The sequence below is a fragment of the Lonchura striata genome, chromosome 3 (assembly GCF_050655825.1).
Source record: "Lonchura striata isolate lonStrDom1 chromosome 3, ASM5065582v1, whole genome shotgun sequence".
NCBI lineage: Eukaryota > Metazoa > Chordata > Aves > Passeriformes > Estrildidae > Lonchura > Lonchura striata.
Window position 1 is genome coordinate 113,955,025 of NC_140705.1, and position 21,747 is coordinate 113,976,771.

The window sequence follows — 21,747 nt, forward strand, 5'->3', positions numbered from 1 at the left end:
CAACTTCTTCTGCAGTGCTGGGGAGCAGCAGGACTGTTCCAGGCACGTTCTGAGTATCCTCTCCTGGTGGAGCTGTTGTGCCCAGCTGACTCCAGCTGAAAAAGCCTTGCCCATATCAGAGGTTCTCATTATATCTCTCCTGAGAATGCAGTTTTAGGAGTCATCTTTTTGGCAGCCCTGCCAGCTGACACAGCTCTCGCTGTGTCCTTGCATCAGTAACATAATTGCACTGGCAAACGGCTTGTAGTGTTGCTTGGTGTGCTGGTTCATGGAACTGAACTGGTTTTAAATGGAACACTTTACTTTGCCTGCCTTACCAGCAGTTGTACCAGCATAGCTGAGGAAGATCAGCAGCTTTGGCTTTTTTTAAAGAGGTCTGTTGTCAGGCCCTTCACAAACCTGGAGCTCTTTGAAGGTATAATGCTAAAAAATTTTGGCAAAAGGTGTGCAGAAGCCTGCACGAGAAGGTTCTAGAAAACTGGTGTTTCCATTATATTGGTGACTCAAGGGGGATGTGTGACCATTATATCAGCAGCCTCGAATACTGTGCAGTGAAATCCCTTGTAAATATCTGAGAAAATATGTAGGCATTTTTTGACAAAATTTACCTTTATAAATTCTGCCTTTATTTATATTGAGCAAATGTAACTTGAGTGCAGCCAGCAATATAAAAGATACAACTGGGTTTTTTTCGTTGGTGGTGGTGGTTGGTTGGTTTTTTTACATGAATTACATTAAGATGAAGAAGAAGATAGCAGGTGGAAGAGTAGAATAAGGAGAAGGACTGCACCTGAAGCAAGGGTTAGGTTTGTGAGGAGGAATATATGAGAGATAGGAGGACCATTAACAGTTTAGATTGTGAAAAGCTGGCTGTTCTGAATCCCAGAATCCAGTGTACATTGGACTAGGCCTTGGAATAATAGAATGCTGTTATTGGAAATGAGGAGCCTGAGGAACATGGCACACAATGCCTTTAAGAGGGGGCTCCAAGGATTTGGTACTGCCAAATCAGCATTGAGAAGAGGAACACTGGAGCATCCTAAGTAGAAATGGAACTTTGTAGATATTATTTTCCTTTACTGAGCAGTTGTGAACAGCACAGTTGTTTTCTTTTAAGGTTCAGCCTAGGTATAGTAGTGAATGAGTTTCAAGGATAAACATTATAAACTGTAAGCAACCAAACCTTTTTTTCGTGCAAAATTACCTCACTTTCCACTTCCAAAAAAGAAAAGTCAGCCTGGTGAGGACTTAACTTTTGTTGTAGCTCACACAGATGAAGATTTGCAAAGTTATTCACAACTTTAAGTGGAGTTGTAAGATTAGTAAGGTGGTTTGCCACTTCTAAATGGCAAGGCTGCCACCCTGCCCATAACAATTAAAGGCTGGGCACTGGATGACACGTTTTACTAATACTATAAAGTCTGCTTTAATCTTTTAGGTAACCTTTTTCCAAGACTTATATTTTTGAATTATGCATTTCTTGGATAATGGTTTTAAGATACATATATGGGATTTCCATTTAGTCAAGCAGGTAAATCCTGCTTTAGAGACAATTTAATTGACTTTGACCCCAAAATAGCTCATCCATCAGGATATAAGCATTTTTTTAATATGAAAAACAACCAGGGATTAAATTAAAAATATGCTCACAGAAGTTTTATAGTAGGTAATTTTGGGTATGAATGACACAAATTTAAACTGGCAGAAAATTAGATGAGTCTCGTTTGAAATAAATATTTATATTGTATAATATATTTCTATAATCTAAAATAATATATTAAATTTTTACTTACCATATTTGATATGTTTGTATTGAAATAAGTTTATTTTTCATCCACTCTGAGGGAAAGACATGAAGTTGAGGTCAGCACAAGGATTGGAAGTCGGCGTTTGAAACACAAGGTGGTGCCATTGTGTAAAGTTGTGCTTCTGTGGAGTTTCTGAAGGCAGCAAAGGTGTTTAAAAACTCGAGAGAAACGTGTGCAGAGAAGTTAGCAGTTTTAAATGAAAGATTTGTAGCACAGGATGAAGGCGAGTGTGCCTGCAGTTCTGGTTTTGTGATACACAGAAGGAAAAGGGATCTCTCAGGAAAGAGCTGTGTGATAAATTGATGTTTTATTTTGACTTCAAGTCTGCTTGGAAGTATTTTCCATTTTTGGTTTCAAAGGGGGAGAGAGAACTTAACTCACAGTGTGAATCTAGGACCAATCTCCTAGCAGCTTTATATTGTGAATATATCAAAACAAGCTTCCCTTGTGTTACTTCAAATACACCCTAAAATGCCTTAGGATTAAAGCAATCATCTGTAATACAATATCTGTGGCTCATCGTTGATTGGCTCAAAACATGAAATGCAGCTTTTTTTTCTTGGAACAGTCAGTGTGTTTCCTTCATTGTCTGCTTTACTAAAATTCTGCATTCCTTGTCTAATCCTAAGATATTAAAATAATTAAGGGGGATAGTCACAGTTTCGCTAATGAAGCATAATTGAGCTTTGGAATACTTTGATATTAAAATTAAAAAGAAAACATAAAAATGGATTTGCTGAGCCATGTACACGTTATTCCCATATATTGCTCCCTGGTTTGGGCAGTAACTGGGGAGCTTCCCTAAGGACATTTGGGCTGTCCTGCTAACAGTTTTTTTAGCCTGCAAATCTTTATCACAAAGTGTGTGCAACTCTGCTTATTGCATCTGTGAGAAGAGTTAGCCTAACCAAGGTAATCATTATAACTTTCAGGTGTGAAAATTTGATTGCATCAATGTTTATTCTTTTAGGTAAAGTGGTCTAAAGAAAATCAAAGCTTTGCAATAGCCAATCAGATCTGGCTGCTGTATGTAAATGATCCATTTTAAATTAACTTGTTGGAAGAAATGTGTTTGACTTTATTCAGCAAATGCTATAGAATGATTGTTCCTATTGAGTCAGATAAAATATTCATTATTGTGCTTTGTTTCTTAAACATATCAGGTCCTAATAACAATTTATGTGACCTAGAAAACACCAAGAGTTGGCATCAATTTTCAAATTACTTCTTTCTTTCAGACCAAGAATCCTGTACTGTAATAATGTCTTACACACAAGGTTGCTTATTATAGATGTTGCATGCACTTTAACTGCTGTGCAAAGCACCTCTCCCATGTAATTACACAAACATATTCTTAATTAATGTGACTTGTGTTAGCGTGATCGAGCAATGGAATATTTTTTAGGTGTGTGTTTTGCAATCCTGAATGGCGGCTGACAGATGTGGAATGTTGTTCTCAACATCGCACATCTCGTGAAGAAATCCTTGGAAAGGACAAAGGCCAGGACAGCTGAGACTTCACAGGAATGAGCTTCCTTTCAGAGCCCTCAGACTGTACTGATGCAGGAATTGCTGTGTCCCAGCTCCTCCTGATCCTTAAGGATCCATGCAGGAAGGTGTTGTCAGATATGAAGAGCACTTGGGGGAACCGGAATAGTTTGTTTACTCCATGTGGAGCAACTTGACCCTGTCAAAGTGAAATGCCTCTCTAGAACTTCAGCCTGCTGGAGTGATGTATTTTGTGTTCCCTGCTTTTGTAATTTAACCACGGGGTATCCTGGAGGAAGGGCCTGTCGTGCAATGCTGTGTTGCTCAGTTCCATGCTGTGGATCAGTTGCTTTTTTTTTTTTTTTTTACCTGTTTGTGCAATTCTTCATATGTCAATGCCTGTAATACTTGCAGAAATTTTGGTATTGGGAATGAAGCTGGAAAATTTATGGGGTCGCCTCCCCCGTCCATTAATTTTGCCATTCCATTTTGAACTGCTGTAAGGTAGCACCGAGCATACGTCATAGATCATGCTAATCATTAATGGGAATTAGATTGCACGTGTTTAGTCTTGTAGGGAGGTGGTTTTGGGTCTGTGAGTTCATAAAACTTTTGAAGTTATGGCCATGCAGCTACTGAAGAAGTAGAAGCAGGTGGATGAAGAGAGCAGCTCCTCCCCCAGGGTATTTATCAGAAGCTGCTGTGTTTGGTGAAGCGCTGCTTTTGGGATAGATCAGCTGGTTGCTGATGTACATGAAGAAGCAGTGTAATGATGCACAACTGGGATGACCAGTGGTGGAAGCAAAAATCCAGTGTAACATGGGCCTCTGACCATCTCTGAACTCACTCCAGTGAGTTGGGTAGACAGGGGAGTTCCTGGCAGCACCAACAGGCATTTTGCCATTCCCATCTGAAGGCTCCCTCAGTTGCAAACCAGTTGAATATTGGGAAACAGCTGTTGGGACTCTTGTGGAAATTTCTGATGCTTTTAGGGAGGAGGCTGCTGTGAAATGAGCAGCGGTGGGGATGTCTTATGGATAGAGTGCTCAACACTGTTAAGTGATATTGGGTAAGCAAAAATGCCTTTCTTCTCTCATTACCCTATGCAAACAAAAATCTTCATGGGGGAAAAAGTATTTCATAGAATGCCACAAGCAGACAGCATCAGGTGTGGACAAATATACTTAAGGCCTCCGGCTGACACTGCCCATGGGAGTAGGTCAGATGAGAACACGTCAGCAATTCAGTCACTGTGGATAAATCTGTGCAAGGTGTCTTGACACTGCAGTATGTCTTGAGGCAGCTTCCAGAGATGGTAAAGACTTGTGTTCCAAAAACCACTGGACAAAATAATTGAGATAACACTGCAGCTCTTTACCAGGATGGCAAAGAGTGGAAAGGGAGCAGCAGCTGTTCACCACCAGCAAGGAAACTCTGGACATGGCAGTAGGCACGCCAAAGTCTTTGACTTTTGTTTTCTCATGAGCTGAAGGTGTGCAAAAGATGTGGCTGCTGTAACGGCTGTGTTTCTCTTAGTACTGAAAAGGCACATTCCTGGTTGTCTTCAAAGAGAGGTTCCAGCAGGTCTGCATAGTCTTGGAAGGTGCAGAGGTATGGATGCAGGACCTCTGCTCCGATGTGAAGCAGTGCAGTGAGTGACAGGCTGCCTGAGGGGTAGGCAGGAACGTGTCTGTAAAACCAGAAAACCCATAAACATGCTCTATAAAATGATTCCTTTTCATTTACAGTGACATAGAACATCAAAAATTTAGCTCAATTAAAGTATGAGCACATCACTTCTGGGAGGTCAGCTTAAGTGACCTATCTGTTTGAATGTCTTTTTTTAGACAAACCCTGTGTTCTGGTGATTGCCCTTCCTCGTAGATGTGTGCCTTCACTAGAGCCATACTCATTTGGCTGAGTTTTCCCATGACTGCTCAATAACAGTACAGAGGGAAACCCACAGAGAATTAATCCAGTCATGGTTGTGCTAATTTCCAAAGAAGCGACTGAAAATGAGGGGAGTTTGTAATAAATGCAATATAAAACCTGTTTACATGACTGATTCTCCTCCCCACCACCACCAGTCTGACCTTACCTCATTCCAGATTTCCCAGTTCTAGCTGAAAGCATTTTTGTGAAGAATGCTACCAGGAAAATTCCCTTTTTTTATCTTGGCTTTGAAAGACTTCTATGAAAGACCTTTCAATGGAAAGGGGGAATCTGTCTAAATGGGTTGGTATTGAAAGAGGATTGGTTTATGGTCGCATAGTTTGATATTCTTAGAAGGACTATACATTTAATCTTTGATCTAGAAATGATTTCAAGAGTCTGCTCATAAGCTAAAAGAATTTCTATCTAAATATGCCATCTTCTGCTCCAGGTATAACCAGAAGAATTATACTTTTTTTCTGAGTGAGTTTTCTCAAAATGGTTTCACTGGATAATTTCAGGGGGTTTCCTCTATCTTAATTTAGCTGGTATATTATTTTCAAATAAAACAATTTGCACAGGCTCCAGATAAATTATTTTTTGGTTTTGTATTCAGGGAGGAAGTAGATTCTCCTCTTTGAGAATATAATGGTAACACCAACACACTGTCACTGTTTCCAGGACAGATGCATAAAATTGGGTATTATACCTGATGCATTCCAGTCTGATCTCTAAGAAGAGTCATTTTAAGGAAGGCAAGGTAAATCTTTTATGTATGAAAAGAGTGTTACTGAAGACTTATTCCAAATTTTAGCAAGTGAATATGATTTGAAGCAGTTGTTTTGGCACTTTTTTTTTTAAGCTGTAGTGGAACTTGAAATTATGAGCTTAACTGGGAAAGTAAGCTTGTAAATTAATATTTCAAAAATAGTAAGAGTATATTCTTGCAAAAGGGAGTAGAAAAGATGATGGCAATATGTCCCCCACCCCTGATGATTTTGGTCCTAGAAAGCCCTTCCCACCTTCATATTTCCATAGTCAAGGTAAAAAACATTGTTCCCTATCTTTACACAGTGCTTCAGTCACTGCTTGCAGAGACTTCTGGTGACCCAGTTGAATTTTGGCTTTTTGGTAGGTGTGTAGAGTAATTTTGAATTCTTTCAAACTATTGACTTTCCTTAATATTTATATCTTCAGAAATATAAATATAAATACATGCTGTTCTCAATGACAGAGAAAGCTGTTCAATCACTGTTTGTTTAATAATGAGAAAAATACAACTCAATCTATATATTATTTCTGTAAAATATGCAATTAACTGGACTCAGCCTTTATGCAGTAAACATGCACTTTGGATAATCTGTTCAATGAGAATAATGCAGACATTACACCCATCCTGATATGTAGAAGATGATCCATGGGGGAAGAAGATACATGTGCATAAGTCAATTATTTGAGAATAGAGCCCTTAATTTCTTCAGGCTCTATAAAAAGATTTTTGGCATCTGTACATATTTATTTTAGAGATATAGGGGTAAATCTTCAGCACAGAGCATAGGGAGTTAACTAGGGAACATTCATTAATGTTAATGGGATTTCTATGGCTAATTCCCCACACTGAAAATTTAGCCCAAAGAGATTTGAAAAGTGATGTTGAGAAGCAAGTTGGTGTGTTAGTCTCATTACTCTCATGTTATTAACTGCTCTATCTGCCACTGGCTCTCTATGAGCACTGAGATATTATACTTAACAGTTAATAATGAAGGGCTGTATGCTAACTACAGATTCTAGTGTGGAGGTAAAATAATGCAGGTATATGAGCAAATTTTGGATATTTTCATTGAAAAAAAACCAAAACCTGCAAAACCATAGACTAGAAGGGGGAAATACCTATTAAGGCATATTTTTATACAGCAGAAATGGTTCATGTTTCTAGTACAGCTTTAGCACCAAAAGCATTTTTTATTTTCTTACATAATGGCCAACTTGTGCAGGGGATTGGATCCACTGACTTCCACATTTCTTCTAGCACAATTTGTTTTAAGATTTCGACTTAGTATAACACTTTTATTAAAGCCAGTTAATTTTTTTTTTTGTAAAAGTTAATTGAAATAAGAGAGGAAGTTCAGTTTCTGCTTGTCTTTAAATTTTAAAGAATCGTTGGAGCGTGGGAGAACATAAAAAGCTGGTTTATATACTAAATGGAGAATATTGTTTTAAAAGAAAATACAGGCTCTAACAAAAAAAGTTTGTAAATTCATGATGCTCTTTTTCTATATTAAGGATATGCAACAGAGACTGTAAGTGAAATGTGAATATGTACACCGTGTGCATACATATGTTCACATTTCCTTTTTTTTTTTTTTTTTTTTTTTTTTTGGTATCTTAGCAGTTTCCCTTGCTTTTTAGGGGAGCTATTAAATTTTTCTTCCAGTTGTGATTCAGAGCAGTCAGGAGCCAGCCATTAGAGGGTGCTTCTGCACCAAGGAACTCTCTCCTTGAAACCCAATTTACTTAACTTTAAGTATTTGTAGATTTAACAAGGGATCATTTTATGTTTCCTACAATTATAAATTTTCTTCTTTAATTTGCATTCCTTCCTGGACCACTATTCTTTGAATTCAGAGAATTAAGTTGCAGATAACTAAAGGTGATTGAGAGAGGGTGGAATGATTCAAAACAGCAAAATTATTACATTTCGTAATTGTTACTGTAAAAACAAAAGAAAATATACATGGACCCCATGCAAGTGAAAAATGGCCTGGTCTCTTACCTAATTAATGACAGAGATGAGCATCTGTACATTATATAGCACTTGCCACATTATTGCTGCCTTGTTTAGAAATACATTCATTCATTATAACTCCACTGCATATATTTGCAGCAAGAGCAGTAAAATAGATCCAGTTTGCACATTTCTGCCATTACTAGTAAAGATTTAAAAATAAAACTCTTCAATGTAAAACAGCTGAGGTTTTTTTTTTTTCTCTAGAATCATCATGATTCCTCATTCAGTAGCAAACTTAAAAATGCTGTGTCTCTGCTGTAAGAATGTGCAGGCAGCAGAGTAGGGCAGGATTTATATAGTATATATTCTATATATTAAATATATATATATATAATATATATTTATACAAACAGCATGGCCATTTGTCCTAGGAATACAAATTTAAAACCTGCACTTCTGACCCAGGACACTGGTGCAAGGTTAGTGAAGGAGAATGGAAATAAAAAGATTTCTAAAAGAAAATTCTGCTGTTATGGAATCAGTTCCTAAGTCTGATTGAATAAAAGCCATTAAAATTCAAAAGTGGAACACAGCACACAGCATTACATCCCAGTCCTGTACCCAGGAATGGCCACGAGTGCTCAGCAAAGAAATCTGCCACCTGCAAGTGTTAAAGCCAGCCCATGGAGATGGTGATTCTGAAAATACTCCTCCTGGAGAACTTGACACATCTTTGCACTAATTTTCTGATTCAAGGTAAGGATTTCTGATATCCAACAGCTTTTGAAAGCTGCTCAAACTTCCAAAAACCATCTCAACTGAAATGCTGGTACACAGCTGGAGGAGCTGGTGCAGAGCTTGGGAAGGAAAGGGATCAAACCTTCTTCAGGAGCTCCTTCAGGAGCCATGTAGCCTCCTAAGCCTTAAAAAGGACAGCCAAATGTCCCTTCAGGCATAAGTGTGACATCTTTATTGCACCAGTGTACCTGACATGCTCATAGTAGCATATTTACTCATATTTACTGCTGGTACTGCTGTCTCCAGTTTTCCATGTACAGCACAAGATCTTTTCTGAGACTGGGAGAGCCTTTCTTCTCAAAAGGCAACGTTTACATTGCAAGAACACATGGAACTAAAATGGGTGAATCTTCCTGATGTCATATTCAGTAACAACTTGGGAATTTAGTGCTTGCATATATATTTAAGTAATGTGAATATCAGCATCAGTGGGTGTGCTTTGTGAAGCTAACATACATTGTATAACTAATTTAATTCTAATTCTTCCAAGAGATTATGTGATATCATTGAAGTTCCTCTTATCTGTTAAAAGGTGTACATTTTTTGCTTTAGTGCCTGTACTGTCTAGTTCTGACTCATGTAAATTTGTTTTCAATTTGAGAGTGAAACCTAGGCAAAAGTAAAACATCTTTCTTTAGCATGGACTGAATTATTGGATACTGTGAATTACTGGATATTGGATATCCTGTTCTTTCTATACAAAATTTGGATCTTCTGAATAAACACATAGGTAAATGGAAGCATGGGAGTGCTTTGAAGGTATTTGGCATTGAAGGTAATGTTGTATCATTTTAAAGGTGGTTGTTGATAGGTTTTCAAAAACATTTTTACATGAGACTTAAGAAAACAACATAAGATACTGAGGAAATCTGTCATGCAACAGTTTATAATTGTAATTGTAACTTCCAAATTGTAATTTGTTAAGTTGCCCAGCAAACATCAGCCCCAATCTGATGTGTTTGGCACTATCCTTGTGCAAATCAGAATGGGATTGTACCTTGGAACAAAATATTGGAGCTTGGGCCAATCGACCAGTAGTAGTTTTTCTTCTGAGCTGAATGATAACAGGATGCAATTTTAAGTTAGAAACTCTTTGAAAATGAGCTACGTGGATTTTTCTGCTGGTAACATATTTAAGTAGCTGCTGTAAATCACTGGTTGAGTTCACAATTGGTATTTTAAAATTAGAACCAGGTAACAATGGCTGATTAATTGAAAATGGAGTCTAGCCAATGTTATACTTTTGTAAGTGAATTACACCTTCTGGTATTATGCTTTATCATTTTAACAGGGTTGATTCCTTCAGTAATTATTTTGTGAATTAACAAGAGCTGCTTCATATGATTTTTCCAATAAGTACCATAAATCCATTAGTTAACTATGGGAGTAGAGCAAATAAACATTGTAATGAAGAGAAAGGATAGATGAAGAAATATACTGGATACTCTAACTTGTGACTGAAGATAGTTAGGAGACACAGATTTTATTTCTGTGTATCTCGTCTCCTTCAAGTCTGTCCACTAAAAGACACCCTCAATATACAGCTGAATTAGTAAGACAATAAGCCTAAAGCCAGAGAACATATCACCAGTATTATCTGAAAATACAGTGGGAACCAATTCACATTTCTCCCCATAATTTGCCTGTGTGTTGGGAAGATGCTGCACTCTAGCTGGTGGTTTCTGAAGTATTAAGAGCTGCCTAAAAATCCATTTGACATTTCAATTTTCATTTAATACATAATACCTATGACTTCCACCACTGCATTCTTTTACAAAAGCTAAGATGAACTACTGGTTCATACCAGCCAGAATTTAGAGCTCTGGCATACCTGAAACTGGGGCTGGTGGTTGAAATTGCCTCTCCATCAGTATCAATATTTAGTATATCAAATAAATCTACTGTAATGTTCTGCTATTTCAGGCAGATGAAGTTAATCATAAAGTGGCACCTAACAGTATTTATCCCATGGTGATAGTAATATTAGCAAGAGGAAAGTTTTCCTTAAAAGTGTTGGATGCTGTCCATTATCGATGTGATCTCTTTGCAGATCCTCAAACTCGATTTCTCTTTACTGTAGATACTCAAATGTACAGGAATGGTGCTGCTGCAAGTGAGTAAATCTATTGCCATTATGCTGTAGGACAGCTTTGAGACCAAAACTGTTTTAAATATTGGGCAAAGGCAGCTGCAGGGATCTGACTGACAGCTGGTCTTACTCAGCCCCCATAAGAGGTGGAATGAAGCTGATCTGAGTTTTTTGACCATTTTGGACCCATCTTTGCATTTTTAATGAGGTAGTTTTCTGACACTAGCTGATTATTTACTCCAGACTGATTATTTTACTGCCCTGGTTTTCTCAAGAGTGGTAGAAGAGTTTATAGTTCAGTATTAAAATTTGTGCATATTTTAGTTTATATACAACCCACTGCTCAACAGTTTCATTGTAATTATGAAAATGCGTGAACAAATGCATTTTTTCTTCAAAGTTATTTTCCCTTTTGCATATCTGCATAATTAGAACACAACATAAACTATACTGTAACATTACAATCAGGAATTAATTATTGTAACATGAAATTTTCAATTTTTTTCCAACTGCAAAGGTGAGTATGGCTTAAAATTGAAAAAATACAGTCCTTTTCATAGAAACTTGTTTGAAGATCATAAAGGAGTACAAAAGAAGAAAAGCTTTTTGTTTGTGTTTGCAATCAAATCTTCCTTAAAAGGAAGTCTGACACACAGGCATTGTAGTTTTTTAAATATTACATTGAAGAAACCAAGATACAAGTCTCACTGGATTAACTAGAATTCAAGTATAGCAGAAAAAAAACCATTTAAAAATAAATGCTCACAAACAAGAATCTTGCAAAAGGCTATTCAAAGGTGATTTTCAAATATTAGTAAAGCTCAATTTATTGCTTGCCTAATTTATTGCCTGCATCTAAACAAAATAGGTCAACATAAAATAGCTACTGGAAATGATTTAAATGTAAAAACATTCCAAAAAGGAATACAAAAATAAACAGCTAAGGATGTTGTAGATCTAAAAATAATCCGTTTGTTCTAGTAAATTTATTCAACTCATACAATATACTCAGAAATACATTTCTATTTTTTAAATGCAGCTTGCAAATTTGCAAGATTTATAAATGAAATCAATGTGTTTACCAATTTTCTTTAGAAAATTCTTGAAGCACATACTCGGTGAACATGCAGAATATAAAATGTTAAAGGCCAGAGCTGTACAGTTCAGCAAGAAATTAGTTGGTACAGCTCATAAATAGAAAATTAAATAGTTGTGCTCTATTTACCTGACATCTGTACAGATCTGGTTAGTTGTGTGATAGCTAAGTCTGAAATACTGCATAAAAATATAGAAGACACTTATTTGCTTAGGTGCAAATATAGTTAAAATTCAGGCTGAAGTGTGGTTTAACCCACTGCTTTGGACTTCGTTGTTCTGATTCTGTTCATGTCACAGTAGCCCGTGCTGCAAGGCAGCTGATGGACCAGGGTGCCAATGCACAGAGGCACAAATGGAAGGAAACTGTGAGAACCCCAGGCTTGGTCTGGGGTCTCGTGTGGTGGAAAAGTCTCTCCTCCAGCCCAAGCTTCCAAAGAAAACTCTGCAGCCTCTTGTTGTCCTGTCTCAAGGCAGTTTATTGCAAGTTATCTAAAAGATTTTCTCCTTGGGCTGCTGTGGTTTGCTCAGAGCTCAGGCAGAGGCACACACACACCCTGACATCCTCTCTGACTGCTGTCCTCTTCTTCTCTCCCCCCACCCAGGGCTGCTGTTGTCTTTTATATGGTACATTACGTGTTACATGTTTACAGTTTTCCCCAATGCCTATTACCTATATTAAATGGTGATTTTCTATCTTTTATATGGTACATTGCGTGTTATATGTTTATAGTTTTTTTCCCAATGCCTATTACCTATATTAAATGGTGATTTTCTATCTTTTATATGGTACATTACGTGTTACATGTTTATAGTTTTCCCCCATACCTACTACCTATGTTACAAGGTGCTTTTCTACTCTAAACCAATCTGTGAGTGCCAACATCACCAAGAACATGGAGGCAAGGAAGAAGAAGGAGGAAGAACAGGATCAGCCCACTTTTCTCCATCTTAGAACTTCTGACCCCCATGTACAAGGTAAAAAACCCCTGTACAGGTGCTAAAACCCCCCCTGTACAATACTAAAAAAAAATTTCCCCTCTGTTTTGTAACTACTTTTACTATATTATCTAACCTTTTGTGACTGCTTGTTCCACCTCCAAAGTTGATAACTCATTCCATGGCTCAAACTCAAAATCACAGCTGTTTCCAGCTGCCTGCCAGGGTCTCAAATGCTTCTGACCAAGGCCTGGAACCTCTAAAAATGTCTGAGAGACATTTTGAGTTCCAATAGGAACCATGCACATCTGCTGCTGCAGCACTGCTGTAAACCCACACGTTTCCATCATTCATTTCCAATGAGAACTGGTGTTCTAAGTTCAAAAACCTGCCAGCATAAACTTCCTTGCAAACAGGAATTGCAGCAATGGTAGGGCAATGGAGCAAGGACTTTTCCTGTGCCTGGATTATTTGTAGGCCCTTCCACCTTCTTTCTGCTTAGCTTAAAATGAGAGAGATTTTGTTTTCTTCTCCTTTGGCTGGTGATAAGAAAACACTGCTACAAAATTTTATGACCTACTGACCTTTAGTATTGAAAAATTGGGTTATTTACAACAGCAATCACTATCTAAAAGAATGTCGTAAAGCAGCTTGACATTTAGTACTTCTGTAATTGCCTCATGTCGTGTCAGCACTGGATATCTGTCGTTTGGATCACTTATCTACTATCTGGTTTATATAAAGGCCTTCAGGGTCTTTATCAAAATGTGTATACGAACTTTTCACTCTGTGAAGTAAAAACCCAGGTCAATTATATCTATTTTCTGTGACCTTCTTAACTTTTCACACCCACTCTTGTCTGAGAGCTGTTACAGATTGTAATACTTGCCTGCAGTATCAATTGGAGAAGGCTTCTTAGCTTCATTAAGGCTGTCAGAGGTGTGGCTGATACATAAACTTAAGTGTCTTCTTGACAAATGGCATTACCTCCTTCAAATTAATTCTGCTTCACCGTTGTTAATCTTATTATCTGCTCAGTTAATCAATAGGTGCCTTTCAAAAGAGAGGAGCAGAGATGTGGTTGGGACGTGTGTTTCCGAAGGCAGGAGCCACGGCAGTGTGGCAGAATTCACTTTCTGACCCTGTCCTCCTCTGCTTGAGTGATAACCCAGCAAAAACCAGGCTTCGGTTCGGACACGGGAACAACCAATTTGGTGGCAACAAGTTACCCCCTATACATTTTCTGTAGTATTTTTGCACGTGTCCTTGAGCTTCAGCACCCTCTATCTAGTAGACAGTGTTGGAACTCAAAATGTCCCTCAGACATTTTTAGAGGTTTCTGTTGGAACTCAAAATGTCTCTCAGACATTTTTAGAGGTTCCAGGCCCTGGTCAGAAGCATTTGAGACCCTGGCAGGCAGCTGGAAACAGCTGTGATTTTGAGTTTGAGCCATGGAATGAGTTACTAACTTTGAAGGTGGAACAAGCAGTCACAAAGGGTTAGACAGTATAGTAAAAGTAGTTACAAAACAGAGGGGAAATTTTTTTTAGTATTGTACAGGGGGAGGGTTTAGCACCTGTACAGGGGGGGTTTTATTTTGTATATGGGGGTCAGAAGTTCTAAGATGGAGGAAAGATCCTGTTCTTCCTCCTTCTTCTTCCTTGCCTCCATGTTCTTGGTAATATTGGCACTCACAGATTGTTTAGAGTAGGAAACCACCTTGTAACATAGGTAGTAGGTATTGGGGGAAAACTGTAAACTTATTATACGTAATATATCATATAAAAGACAGCAGCAGCCCTGGGAAGAGAAGAAGCAGTCAGAGTCAGAGAGGATGTCAGGGTGTGTGTGTGCCTCTGCCTGAGCTGCTGAGCAAACCACAGCAGCCCCAGAAGAAAATCTTTGAGATAACTTGCAATAAACTGCCTTGAGACCAAACAACAGAGACTGCTGAGCCTTTCTTTGGAAGCTTGGGCTGGAGGAGAGACTTTTCCACCACACGAGACCCCAGACCAAGCCCGGGGTTCTCACAAGACAGAGTTTTTAGTTCCGAGCTCTGGACAGCTGTCTAAGCCAACAATTCCCATTCTGATTAATGGCCCATGTGCCTTTTTGCCCAATTAATTGTACGGGAAATAACTTATACCAGCTGGAAATAAAATGTTTGTTTTGTTTTACAGAATATTTTTTAGAGCAGTTACAGATTTTCAGTGTTCTTACTTTTTGTCCAATAATCATAATGTTCTTAAGGAGCTATATGTATATCTTGTAGTTAAATATGCAAATATATTAAAGTATGAAAACTCAGTAAATAGAATTGATGTTGCAAAAAAGAGGATTACTTTCAGATTCCAAAAACAATAAAACAATCCTCACAAAAATAAGTCAATGGAACATGATACGACTTTACAGCATATGGGAATAAATTTGCAATGTATAATTTTCATGCCAGAATTCTTGAGTTATCAGATAATGTATTTCCTTTCCATGATTATTCTGCAAGCCTTATTTAGGCCTTTCTTACAATAGAAGTTTCAGTGTGTATTTTGATAGAGTGCTCCTGTGTGTTGTTCACCCATCTACAAATTAGTTTTCCTATTTAGACTGAGGAAGTTAGAATAAGTAAAAGAATTTGCTTCATTCATGTGTTTGGCAAAAATATTCTGAATCATTACAGTCTGAAGAGAAAAAGTAGCAACAGTAAATATTTGCCTAGAGATTCAGGTGTATGATGATTGATCAGCTTTCTATTTGTGTTTGTTGAAAATATTCTTAAACCAATATTGTAATATTAATTATTATGCACTGAATAGATTGATAGAATCATGCCTGTTTTTCTATTTCTTGAAATCAGAGGTTGGTCTTAGTGACAGGGGATCTGATTTTCATTTATACAACAAAATCTACAGTTCTTTTCTCAGTGGAAAAGGGATTTAAAGGAGAAGTAAATGAATGTGGGAATGAAGCTCACTGTGCTGCTGGGTTTCAGTGCCAGGAGCAGGAATTGTGAGAAGGGCCTGGCCCTGCAGAAATAACTGCAGGTGAGGGGTTGGACCTCAGCAAGGGAAAGAGAGGAGAAGGAAGAGGAGCCCAAGCCTGGCTCTGCAGGGGAAGGTGCAGTGGGAGCAGAGCTATCAGGGAGCCAACACAGCATAAGAGTGGGGACCACCAAAGCCACCTTGGCGTTACAGAATGGGTTAACAGCCCCTTTGATTCAAATTTGGTGTTGCTGGTCAGATCAGGCCTTTGTTTGTGCAGCCAGGGTGGTTTGGATCTGATCAGGAGTGACAGAGCAGCGTTTGCTGCAGTGCTTGACCACAGCCTCGCTGGAAACGAAGCTCCAGCCCACGTGCAGCCTGTAAAAGTTGCAGTGATGGTGCACACAGCTCAGGCTTTGCCACTGAATGTGAGAGATGGAGGCTGGAACCTCTGCATACCAGAAAACAAACCCAAGCTTCAGCAATTAAATGAGCAAAACATTTACGAGTGCAGTCCCAATAACTTATTTCCTGCATAGGTGGCAGAATTACTGTCCCTGAAATCCAAAGATGGGAGGGTAGCTCAGAATGCCATCTTTGCAGTCATTTAACTTCCAACCTAACTAAAACTGTGCCACACTGCTATTTCCACAGTGCCTTACCTCCAAACATGTGTGAAGTTTAAAAGTGTTGTGACTAAAAATTCAGAGTTCATCTTACCAACGGGCCCATTGAGCCTTAGAACCCGATGGGAATCCTGTAGTTAATAAATTTCCACAGAGGGGCCAGGGACTGTTCACATGTGCCCATCTCATGCTCTGCTCTAGGCACGTGGGCCAGTGTCAGAGATGAGAACCTTGCTGGGTCACCAGCACCATTCCCCAGCTGGGACAGAGCTCCAGAACAGCAATCACAGCCTGAGCTGTCCCTGGTGTTCTCAGCTCTGGTGCTCAGAGTCTCTCCTTGTGCCCACCTGCACATTGGGTCTGCATTTTCAGGAATTTTTGACAATTCCTGAAATTCTAGCCAATTTAGATCAATGCGTTAAAAACTTGAAAAGGTTAGACAGACACACAGACATAAGCATCTTTCTTAAGAAACCAAATTAAAACTATCAATATATATGTTTATAAATTAAGCATTGTCTTTTAACTGCTGTGCTGCTGACACTTGGTCAAAAAGTAAAGTAAAAACTTGTAGCTGTGAAGTAAAAACTTGTAGGAAGAATCTGGATTGTTTCTATTTAATGCCAGACTACAAAATGAAGTTTCACAAATTCTCATGATTTTACTAACTTCATTTCAGTATGTGTTTTATTATATATCAAACAGGCTGTGGCTTCATACAGCTATAAAAGGATGAAGCCTGTCTTGTAAGATTGGAAGAATATTTTACATTTTTTTATCTGTGAGAACATGATAGAGAAAAAATTTAACTGGTCTATTTTTCAATGAATAATTAGACTAAATTTTAAGTTGATGTAGCTAAAAATGTAAAAGATAGTATGTCTAAAATTTTATTTTATGTGTTGCACACATAAAGAAACTGTTACATACACAAAGAAATTGTTGTATCAACATAAAGGGTACATCAAGTAGCTACTGATCTAATGTAGGTAGTTCAGTCTAAACTTTAACTTTCAGAGTCAAATACTACATTTTTGAATCATACTTGTGCTGCAGGGAGTTTCTCTCCTTGGTGAAGGACAAATTGGTCACAAAGAGGAAGAAAAAACTGGCAGTGATTTCTACTCCAAATATTATTTCACAGAAATAGAGTTTTGTAGGATGACTTGATGACTTATGTGGTTTGTTGAACATTAGGTATCGAAGTTAAAAATTAGCCACTGTGAGTGAGCTGTGGCAGGGCCAGAGATTGGATGTTAACCTTTGCCAGGTGGAGGAAGGGAGACAGGAGTGAGATTGGGGGCAATCTGCTCATAGAGCTATTGTGTAATCAATCCAAAATCAAATGAAAAAAAGTTCCTTGTGCCTATTACATTTTCCATTTCTCTGAAAAAAATTAGACCTGTGGAAGAGGAAAGCAATCTGGATTCTGCACCTGGATGTGCAGAGTGGGGAATGGGAGGCTGGAGAGCAGTGCCATGGAAAGGGACCTGGGGCTCCTGGTCCATGGCAAGTTGAACATGAGCCAGCAGAGCCCTGGCAGCCAGGAGGGCCACCCGTGTCCTGGGCGACATCAGGGATGGAATCCCCAGCCGGGCAAGGGAGGGGATTGTCCTGCTCTGCTCTGCTCTGCTCTGGGGCAGCCCCACCTCGAGTGCTGGGGCAGCTCTGGGTGCCATGATACAAAACAGATATAAAGCTGTTAGAGAGTGCCCAAGGGAGGCCACAGGAAGGTGAAAGGTCTGGAGGGGAAGCTGTGTGAGGAGTGGGTGAGGTCACTTGGTCTGTTCAGCCTGGAGGAGACTGAGGGCAAACCTCAGCGGGGTATTCAACATCCTCATGAGGGGAAGAGGAGGGGCAGGCACTGATCTCTCCTCTCTGGTGACAGGACCTGAGGGAATGGCCTGAAGCCGTGTCAGGGGACATTTCTGTTGGATATTAGGAAATGTTTTTCACCCAGAGGGTGGTTGGTCACTGGAACAGCCTCACCAGCTGGCCAGAGTTCAAGAATCATGCAGGCCCAGGAGCTGGGCTTCAGTGATCCTTGTGGGTCCCAGCTCAGGATATTCGATGACTGTGTATTTCCATGGAGTAGGAAAACACAAAAGGCTAGCCTGTGACAATTTTTATAAAATAATTTCTGGTATTGTATTATTTGCCAGGAAAATCTGATGACATGTAAGTAGTGAGAATGGACTCTGCAGTTTTTTCTTTTATTTGGGCATTTTGTGCTATAACCTCTGCCTGACCCCAGATCCAGAGCACCTCATCTAGGACATGTATGGATGCCATTGCAGCAGTTTTGTGACTTTGCTGTGGCATAGAGGGACCTGCTCCTTCCTGACTTTGTATTTTACCTCGCTTCCACTCCTAGGAGTGTGCCCCAAACAAGTCAATATTTTTGGGGGGATCCCCCTTGTTTACTTTGCCTTCACCAGGAGTTTTGGCTTTCTGGGAGCATGTTCCTGGGCCCACCTTCACTGGAATAGGCAGATGGTCATTACAGGCTGCCCTGCATGTGGCAGCTGCAGGGTTTACTCTCCTAGGGACATTTTGGGTGGTGTTGTCACACTGAGCTGTGCTCCTGGCACGTGAGCTGCCCAGTCAGATGTTGTAGCCATCATCTCCTGTTCTCTGGCTCAAGTGATGCCTTGTGAAGGCTGACCTAGATGACAGGCTAGATGGAGCTAAAGAATGAAGTAGGGATTTATTAGGAGGCCTCAATGGCTCCACTTTGGGCAGCACAGCAGCCCAGCCAGGACTACAACCCAGGTGAGCCCAAAATGGTCACAAAATGGATGACTGCTCATGTGGTCTCACACTTCTGTAAGTTTTGGTCCATTTGGATATTGGAGTTCATTGTCCCATTCCAGCTTTAGCCCAGGCAGTCCCATGCTGCTTGTTTTTCTCTCTCCAGCCCATGGTGTTCCTCCTCTTGGGCTGAGATTTGGATCATTTGTCCTTGGTGCCCAGCTGGAGCAGGAATTGTTTTGTCTCCCTGCTCTGTGCAGAGAGCTCAGCATCCCATAATACACAGCCCAGACCCACACACCAAAGCAGCACAGAATCTCAAAAACAGAAAAGCTCAAACCTGAGGCATCACTAGGTTGCTCCTAGTATGTTTTCAGAGGTGATTTTGGGATGCACTCACCCTGGGAGCTGAGCACTGCCTTTCACAAGTCCCCCATTCCCCCAAGTGATTATGGAGAGAGGAAATGCAGCACCAGTGCCCCAGATCACCCAGATCACATAGTTTCTAATTATTTGTCATGACAGAAACCTATATTGGAGGTGTCAGAGAGGACTCTTGATACCAATTTCAGCATTTGTTGATGTTATAAAGTGGCAGGGTAATTATTTTCTGTATGAATAATTACCAAATTGAAGATTTTTTTTTTAAACAAAACAATCCTCATGCAGATACTGGCACAGGCTGACCATTGCAAAAGATCTCTGTTTGTCAGTAAGCTTTTGCAACCACTAACCACTATCCCTGTTGTTTGTGGTGACATTGTGAAACCAGACAGTAAATGTTGTGTGGGCCAGAAAAAGAACCAGCTGTTAAGCTGAATGCCAGTTTTACCTTAACAGGAGAATTATTTCAACCCATTTTTTCCCTAAATTTTAATCAATTTTAAAGGGGGAGGGATAGAGTGCTTAAAGCTCAATGGGAGGAATTTTTCTATGTTTTCACACCTACCTTCTTTGCAATAGCAGTGTCCAGCCCATGGAGGAAAAGGAATATTGTAAATTCTGAGAGGCATTTTAAATACAAAAAGATCACTTTGTCGTCATCATCCTCATCCCCATTGTGCTGGAATATAATGATGTGGGAAATGCTGAGATATAGTTGCATAACTCTGAAAGCTGGCATGTATTCTTTCAAAGGGAACAAGAAAGAATAATTCCTCTGAAAAGAGTACTCAGAGTTGATAATGCCATATTTTGTTACAGAAGCAAATTTTCTCTTTTTTTATTTCTACTCTAGAATGTAAGTAATCAGAAGGTATTTCAGATTAGAGTTTGTTAGACTGGAACAGTATTTTTGGGCAGTTGTCCATTTTCACTGGCACAACAGTAACAAGCATTCCAATAATTAGCTGGTTAATGAGTGTTCAGAGCCCAAGGAAAGGAAGAAGAAAAAATCTAATTTCTCAAAATTCTGGTAATTGACAAATCTCTTCTCCCTTTTTAGGTACAAGGAGAATTTTGCTTCCTCTTAATTATTCCGTGTGGAACTGCAAGGGTGTTCTTTAGAAGTCTGTTTTTTTAACATTTTCTTACAAAATTTCTCTTTTTTTCACATTTTTGAGGACAAATTTCTTAAAGTATGCATCTTGGACACCGAGTATTTAGTGCCCACTTGAAAACTTGCTTCTGCTTTTTGTCAAGTTCCTTCTATGTGTCTGACAAGGAAAAAAAAAAGGACTTGAAATTCTTTCCTGACCTGTCAGCTGGGAAGGCACTCAGCAGCATTAAAGCATTATGGGATGGCTTTCTGTTCAATAGGAGGACACAACTAGAAGTGTCCATGGAGCCTACATATAAAAGCTTTGCAATAATTTGGGTGTTTTATGTTAGATTATCTGTCATGCCAAAATCTTCTAGTCTTACCTTGTGTTTTGGGTTTGTGCAGAAAGATTTTGGTAATGGGGGGAAGATTTTATTTTATTTCTCATTATCTTTTTTTGGTATTAAATTAAACTTTTCCCCAAATCAAGTCTGTTTTGCCCATGATGGCAGTCAGTGATCCCTCCCTGCTCTTATCTCACCTCACAGCCTTTAATTCTAGTTTTTCTCTGCTGTCCTGCAGAGAAGAGAAAGCAGCTTTGGGGGCTCCTGGTGTCCAGCCAGGGCCACCCCAGCCTTGCTTTGGGGCAGGTGTCCCTTCCCTCCTGCCACTTTGGGTGTTGGGTTTTGTTTCAGTCCAGCCATGACAGCATTTTGAGAAGCTCACTCAACATGATGACTTCACATTAGTGAGAGATTCTAATCTAGCATCTATTGGCCCTGGGGAATGCAAGTTTTGTTTCACGTAAGTAAAAAACAAGAAAACATAAAATTACATCATACAATCTCCTTTTACTTTAGTCCACATAGTAAAAGAGAGGCTGCCCTCATCTATATTTATACCAAAAATGGTTCTCATGCTCAACAGACCACCATGCTCCTAATCCTGCAATTTTTTCCAAACCTCATTCTCACCTAAGATCAAGGGATATTCTTTTTATTAGGTGTGTGGTGTGTGTTGTGAGCTTTTTTGGTT

At 39.2% G+C, this 21,747-nt stretch overlaps 1 protein-coding gene across 13 annotated transcripts in view; it reads left to right on the top strand.

Moving 5' to 3' along the window:
* Positions 1–21,747, top strand: part of WDPCP (WD repeat containing planar cell polarity effector) — a 164,685-nt gene that overhangs the window by 38,163 nt on the left and 104,775 nt on the right. Inside the window, exon 4 of one of the 13 annotated variants that reach the window (XM_085576145.1) lies at positions 21,408–21,516. The exons of the other annotated variants lie outside the window; for them this stretch is intronic. The gene's annotated coding sequence lies outside the window, so the exon portion shown is untranslated. The remainder of the gene's footprint in view (positions 1–21,407; positions 21,517–21,747) is intronic. 13 annotated transcript variants of the gene reach the window in all.